The sequence below is a fragment of the Cnephaeus nilssonii genome (genome assembly GCF_951640355.1).
Source record: "Cnephaeus nilssonii genome assembly, chromosome: 12".
NCBI lineage: Eukaryota > Metazoa > Chordata > Mammalia > Chiroptera > Vespertilionidae > Cnephaeus > Cnephaeus nilssonii.
Genome location: NC_137083.1, coordinates 17044516 through 17050792, shown reverse-complemented (window position 1 = coordinate 17050792; position 6277 = coordinate 17044516).

The following is a 6277-nucleotide window of genomic DNA, read 5'->3' as shown; positions in this document are numbered from 1 at the left end:
GAACCCGAGCCAGCCTGCTCCACCAGTCCTTTAGGCGTGTCTACGTCCCAGGCCTTCTGCTGTGAGATTGAAAGCAACGCTGACGTAAAACAACTTTGAAATCTCAATTCTTCTTGAAATCGGCATTCTGAACGTGTCATCCTTATGGGTGTGGAAAAATAGTTCTACCTCTGATACATACTGAAGGTCACTTGAATTTCCTTCTACATCACTGGAGGGGAGCAAGAATTGACAATTCAAAGGCAATGGTCTATATATCCATAACCATCACTTCATACAAACACTAATTAACATGCAGCATTAATGACGTTCCACATTCCTATGTCCAGCCCAGTTTTTGAGGAGCCATCCACTTCACCAAGTTATATATTCAGGGTTCCTAGATCCATGAACTAGTCAAGTTCATGTGCTTGTACTTCATGGGCCGTGGGTTTTCCTGACCTGGCCATTTGTCTGACTAATTCTGACCCAGTCTCCTTGCTTTCAAGCTTGGCTTTGCATCCAATAGCATGTCCCTCACTACTTGGAGGCAAGATGGCATAGTGATTGAGAGCAGCGTGGCATTCTGGCGCCACAAAGACTTAACTGTGTGACACTACACGGGTATGTGCCTTCCCCCAGTGAGTCTCTGCAGCTACAGAATGGGGATAATTAATAATAATAATAATGCTTACCTCATGGGGATTTTTCAAGGATTACATAAGGCCAAATATGGAAATCACTTCAAATGTTAAGCATTCCTTAAATGTTAGCCAGGGTTATTATTATTCACGAAAAGGCCCGCTATTAGCCCTCCATAAAAACAGGCTCATGAATGATGCTCTGAAATATAGCTAGAGGATGTGATGTAAAAGTACCTGGTTATTTCTTTATAAACTGGCTCTTGGTAAGTTTATCTCCATGATGACAGCTCAGCACCATTCATTGCTTTGCCTCTTGCTATTTGATGCTCTTCTATCCAAAAAAGAAAATCCCCCAGCTCAGCCGGCATGGCTCAGTGGTTGAGTGTTGACCTATGAACCAGGAGGCCATGGTTCCATTCCTGGTCAAGGGCACATGCCTGGGTTGTGGGCTCGGTCCCCAGTAGGGGGCATGCAGGAGGCAGCCGATCAATGATTTTTCTCTCATCATTGATGTTTCTATTTTTCTCTCCCTCTCCCTTCCTCTCTGAAGTCAATAAAAATATATTTTTAAAAAAGAAAAAGAAAACCCCCCGAGGAATCTGTGAACTCAGCAATCATTTGAGGCATTGGAAAGGGCTCTGTGAAAGAATGTGCGGGCCTCACCTAGGAAGCCTACCTCCTAACAGGGGACGAGGAAATCCAATGACTGAGGCCTGCAGGAGGTAACTCCCAGAGGAGTGGAGTGCAGAGGCGGGCCCAGGGCCAGGGCTCCGCGGGGCCTCGGGCCCCCAGCGCTGTGCCGGCCAGCGGTTCCCAGCTGCCCGAGATGTGCCCTGGTCCCCAGCCCCAAAGCTGCGGTGGTGAAGTGAAGAGAGTTCATCTCGCTCCATCTCTGAGCCGCACTCTTGGTTACATGGGTCCCAAATCATTACCCTGTGACACCGAGGCCTGGCGGGGATTTTGGAAAGACCCCGCTATGAAATGCTGCCCTGGCATTGTTCTTCCTTTCGGACCACTTGGGCACTGTTGTCTGACCAGGCTTCTATTCAGAGTCCCTCTCCCTTCCCTTGGGACGCACGCTCTTCCAGGGGGTCTGCAGCCTCTGGCACGTCTGAATTGGAGAACAGGCCCAGCGGAGGCCAAGGCTGGCCCTGCCCCAGAGCCATTTGTCAGTGCCCAGGGTCACGGCCGGGGGTCACAGAACTACCCCTTTCCCTACAGGAGTCTGATGCCACGCCCTTTTGCTTTTTACTTTTCCTCTCTGCATGCTGCCTACGCGTGAAACAGCCTGAGTCAATCAATGAGGAAGGAGCAGGGGCAGCTGTCAGGAAGGGACAAGTCTCACAGCAGCTGAGGGGAGGGGGGTGTCTTTCCCCAGGGACCCTCCAGCAGAGGGGCCAGTTAGCGAATTCCATTAAAACTTTTCTGTGTGCCGACTTCAAGCAGGTATAGTTTTGGTGAGATGTGTGATTCTGTCACAATAGGAACCCGGACCTGGCGTCTTATCCTCAGTATGTTATTAACTACATGATGGTAGGCGTGTATCATTTAAGCTTTCCTCTGCCTCCTCCTGTAAGTTCTAGGTAGAGTGGAAGCAACTATCTCCTACAAACTCATATACAGCTATGGACACCCAGAGGATGTCCCTGTCTACAATCAGAGATGAGCTTCTATGCAGTATTTCTGTCATTTAGGGCAGGGTATGAGAATTATCTTGATTTCCCTGTCCCAACGAATGATTTTGCTTTTCCCACCTTGCCCTCTCTCGCGTGGGAGAGGAGTCTGCCATTCCTGGGATTCAGGCCATGCCCACGCATCTCTCTACAGAAATCCCCCTGCCCTGCTGAGTCAGCTGCAGGCCTGCAGCTCTACACCCCGAAGCCCTGCTGTGGTGACCAGACAAGGGGCTCCCGACCCAAGGCTTTGTCCTGAAAGCTCCATCCAACGGAAGTGCCCTAAACCGAATGTTGGTTGAAGCCATCAAATCCTCTCTCCTGAATTCAACACAAAGAGAAAAAAAGCATGGCGACAAATCCCAGATATGTAGGATGCCATCAACTGAACTAATATATGGGTAAGTGGAGTCCCAGAAAAAGTAAGAGAGCAAGAAATAACATATGTAGATAATTTTCCAAAAATAATAAAATACATAAACTCACAGCTCCAAGAAGCTCACATAACTGTTCCAAGCAAGATGAAAATGACATACAGGTGCATGGGAACATGCGCACACACACAAACCTGGACACCTCATAGTCAATCTGTCATAAAGCAAAGATAAAGAAAACAATCTCAAAGACAGCTGGAAAAACAAAAGATGCAATGTGTATAAAGCAACAAAGAATTACATCAGACTTCTCATAGAAAACCAAGCAAGACAGACAACAGTGACATTTAAAAAAATCATCAATAGACTTTTGATAATGATATTTGAATTCCAGAATTGAGAGATAGTATAGAGTTCCGTATACCTATTCCATTAATAATTAACATATTAATATATTAATAATTACGCCCTTAATTATAGTCCATGGTTTACACTGTTTACTCTTTGTATTAGCTTTCTATGGATTTTGACACGGGCCTAATGACATGTATCTACTATTTATTTTATAAAGAATAGTTTTCCCAAACCTAGCCAGTTTGGCTCAGCGGATAGAGTGTCGGCCTGTGGACTGAAGAGTCACAGGTTCAATTCCGGTAGAGGGCACATGCCTGGGTTACAGGCTCGATCCCCCATAGGGGGTGTGCAGGAGGCAGCCGATCAATGATTCTCTCTCATCATTGATGTTTCTATCTCTCTCTCCCTCTCCCTTCCTCTCTGAAATCAATAAAGATATATTTTTTTAAAAAAGAATAGTTTCCCCAATCTAAAAATCCTCTTTGCTTCATCTAGTCCTCCCTCCCTTCCCACTTCCCAAAACCCTGGCAACCACTGATCTTTTTACAGTCACAGAGAAGCATAAGTCTATGGGAAATTCAGCCCAGAATTCTATGCACAGTGAAAATAGTGTTCTAAAATGAAGACATTTGTAAACAACAAAAATTGAGAGAGCTCAATGGCAACAGACATGTATCACAATGTTAAACTTACAATTTTCAGGCAGGAGTATTACTGCTAGGTGGAAACTTGGATTTGTACAAAGGAATGAATGCCGGGGTTCTTTTCCCAGCCTTACAAAGGGTTCAGCATTCTGGAGAAAGGGCTGCGCGTAGATGATTAAGAAGGAGTCAAAAGACAAAAGATAATTTTGAAAGGCATTGGGGGTCAGAGGATCTTCAGCTAAAAGAACTGAAGACTCACCTGGTCTAAGGACCCCGTGCTATTTATTTAACACCATTTGTCCTAAGGCAAGGTGGAGATATACACTTCAAAGGGTAAGGTTTCAAAGGGTATACAGAAGCATTGTCAGTTTGGGGAATAGCCTACAGCTGTTCAGGTATTTGGCCAACAGGAGGCAATAAAATGCCCTGAGCTGTCTGGCAGCAAGCAATCCTATTTAGGTTTGAGGGAAGTGCCATTTAGCTGTTCCAACAGGTAAACTACATTTGTGGCTCACCCTTGTTGAGCCGCCCAAGCTTCACCAACCTTTTGGTGAAACTCTTGTAATTATGACATGTTGGAATTGGTTCCCGGCAAATGAACAGCATTATAAATGGTAAAAATGAACATAAATATATACTTTTTCTTCTTTCTAATCCCTTTATGAAATGTTTGACTAACATAAAACCATTAATAGTTTACTGTAGGGCTTATATGTAAAATAAAATGTATAACAATAAAACAACAGAGGGAGGAATTGGAAATATATTATTGTATGAGTCTTACACTATAAAGAATTATAATGCTATTTTAAGGCATCTGTGATAAGTTGAAACTTTTTTTTTATCCTCACCGGAGGATATGTTTATTGATTTTAGAGAGAGAAGGATAGAGGAGGAGGAGGAGAGAGGAATACTAAGGGAGAGAGACAGACAGAGAGAGAGAAGCATCCACTTGAGAGATAAATGTCAATAGGTTGCCTCCCACATACACCGACAGGGAATTGAAACCAACACCTTTTGGTGTATAGGATGACACTTCAACCAACTGAGCCACCTGGCCAGGGCAACAAAAAACCTTTTAAACAGGGTCAACACACTATACTCCATGGGTTAAGTCCAGCTGGCAGCATGTTTTTAAAGACCTTTATTAATAACAGACAAAGTGGACACTTGAACAAAGATTATTAGCAGGGATAAAGAGGAACATTAGGCCATGATAAATGGGTCAATGCATTATAGAGACATAAAAATCTTAAATACATATGAACGAAGCTTCAAAACAGGAAGCAAAATCTGACAAAACTAATAGGAAACATAGACTCACAATTGTAATTGGAGATTTTAACACTCCTCTCTCAGTAACTGAGACAAATCAGAAAAATAAAATGGGTAAAGATAGAGACCTCAATACCACAACCAATCAACAGGACCTAAGCAGCAATCAGGGAACATTCCACCCAATAACAACAGAATATACATTCTTTCAAGTAAATATGAAATGTTCACCAAGATCAATCGAATTCTGGGCCACAAAACAAACCTCAATAAATTTAAAGGAACGGATATACGTAAAGTACATTCTCTAACCCAGTGGTCGGCAAACTCATTAGTCAACAGAGCCAAATATCAACAGTACAACGATTGAAATTTCTTTTGAGAGTCAAATTTTTTAAACTTAAACTTCTTCTAACGCAACTTCTTCAAAATAGACTTGCCCAGGCTGTGGTATTTTGTGGAAGAGCCACACTCACGGGGCCAAAGAGCCGCATGTGGCTCACGAGCACAGTTTGCCGACCACGGCTCTAACCAAAACAGAATTAAACTAGAAATAACAGATATACAGAAAATCCCAAAATGTTTAGATACTAAATATACTTTTCATTAACTCATGGATCAAAGACAAAGTCAAATAGAAAAAGCAATATCTTTTGAACTGAATGACAATGAATAAAAATAGTTGAGGCGGGTGCAAGGTGTTCCCTCCTGGGTGCCTGGGGGGGGGGGGGGAGAGAGGGAGAGAGAGAGAGAGAGAGAGAGAGAGAGAGAGAGAGAGAGAGAGAGAGAGAGAGAGAGAGAGAGAACAGGCTCCCTTTTACAACTTCATCCATGAACCGAAAATAAAGAACAAAACTCACCAATGTGTTGCAGCAGCACTGGGAGGAGGGAGGTCAGACACCGGATTGCAGGGAGCTGCTTTCTTTCCAGCAGGCACAAAACTTTTTTCTTTAAAACTTTTTAGTATGTAGTACTGTGTAAATCAGACAAACAGCACAGAACATTCTACCTGTGGCAAAAGAAACACCATCCGGGTGTAGGCTGCAACGTGACTGCCTTTAAAACCCCACAGGTGAAACCAACTGCCGGCCTAAGCTTGTGTCTGAAAGGCCAGTCGATACCAGGAGTCCTTAAGACGGGCAAACAAACAGACAAATGGCGGTTTGATGGAGAATCAGAAGTTCAGACGGCAAAAATCAGCTTCCCAACATTGCTGCCACCAATGGATTTATACAGCAGCTGTGCACTAATCAAAAGCAGAACCAGATTTGCCCAAGACCCAGAAAAAGAACCGGGAGGCGGGGGGAGTAAAGGGTCAGCAAGGATAACAGCTC